Source organism: Sinocyclocheilus rhinocerous, unplaced genomic scaffold (assembly GCF_001515625.1).
Source record: "Sinocyclocheilus rhinocerous isolate Xijiao unplaced genomic scaffold, SAMN03320098_v1.1 scaffold42, whole genome shotgun sequence".
Taxonomy (NCBI): domain Eukaryota; kingdom Metazoa; phylum Chordata; class Actinopteri; order Cypriniformes; family Cyprinidae; genus Sinocyclocheilus; species Sinocyclocheilus rhinocerous.
Genome location: NW_015627390.1, coordinates 125,799 through 127,247, shown reverse-complemented (window position 1 = coordinate 127,247; position 1,449 = coordinate 125,799).

Here is a 1,449-nt window from a genome sequence, read left to right as displayed (position 1 = left end):
TCAAAACAAGTGCAATATCTTCCTCTAGGGGGCGGTAAACTGCACAATCTTTGTAATGCTTTGCAAGCTTTTTCTCAATTGTTCCATTTCAATAACTTTTGTTGTGCTATAGCTCTGTGAATAAAACCAACATCTAAATGTTCTTTTATGAACCAGTAATACGACACACCCCTTAAATTAGAGATTTAGTTTTTATACATTTCACCAGTGAAGCATTAAAATGGAATAATTGTTTTTTTGCTCTTCGTTTTGCACTTTGCAGACGGTCCCTATCCTGCACTTTTCGATTACAAGGTCTATCAGTTACAATACCTTAAGGCATATTAAAACAAGTAAAACGCATTGTGTGTTCTCTTCGACATTTGAAAACAATTAGAACACAGTATGCATGTTTCTTGTCATTGTGCTAAATCGTTAAAGAACTATTGAAGATTTCTGAGGCTGAATCTCTGACAAACGTCGAACCAACTTTATATCGGTGTGTTTAAATACGGTCTGTCACACTCTTTCAAACTACTGTTTGAAACTTTTATAAAACCCAGATTGGCTTCCAGGCTGGGATTTTTGTGCTTGTCTTTAGTTATCATATGCCGTTGAGGAAAAACTAGTCTGATCACTTAGCAAAGTAACAGCATACCTTTCCTTAACAAGACACATGATTTGATGAATCATTCAAACATTTGAAGATGAGTTACATGCTGAAGTTGCCTTAGGAAGCACCTTGAGTAATATTTGGGAAATCATTTAGATCTCAGTTGATGCAAGAAATCTCAAAAACAACTTGCCTGAGGTTATACATGTTTTTGCATATCCAGACCTGTAGACCAAGTCATTAATGCTTCATAAAAAGTACAGAATCACAGCAAAGAAACGTTGTACTACCTCTAACTGCATGGTAGGACTTCTATAATGATTTCTCAGGAGGAGGTTCTGAATTCACTCTTCCATTATAAGAGGAACTCGCGGACTGAGCTGTAATGACCGCAGATCTTTGACGTTCCTGTGAAAAGGAGCCAGAAAAGCCCTTGTTTCAGATCTGAGCGTATCAGAAGAGAACAAGTCTCGTTGGATGTGAGAAACATCAAAACGTACATTCAGTCGTATGTTTCTGATTTATCTTCTCTGAAGCGTTGCCTCTTGATTTTCTCTAGTAAAACTTCTCTGATGGATTTACATAAAGTTCCCTTTTTTACTCAAAAATAGATTTTCATACTGTATATATGGAAAGGATCGGCTTGGGATAAGCGATAAGCTTGTTTATTGCACGTTCAGCAGCCCAAAAGTACTTGAGCATCTATAATGCACTTAAAAACCGAATGCCACTGCTATATATATATATATACAGTGGGTACGGAAAGTATTCAGACCCCCTTAAATTTTTCACTCTTTGTTATATTGCAGCCATTTGCTAAAATCATTTAAGTTAATTTTTTTTCCTCATTAATGTAC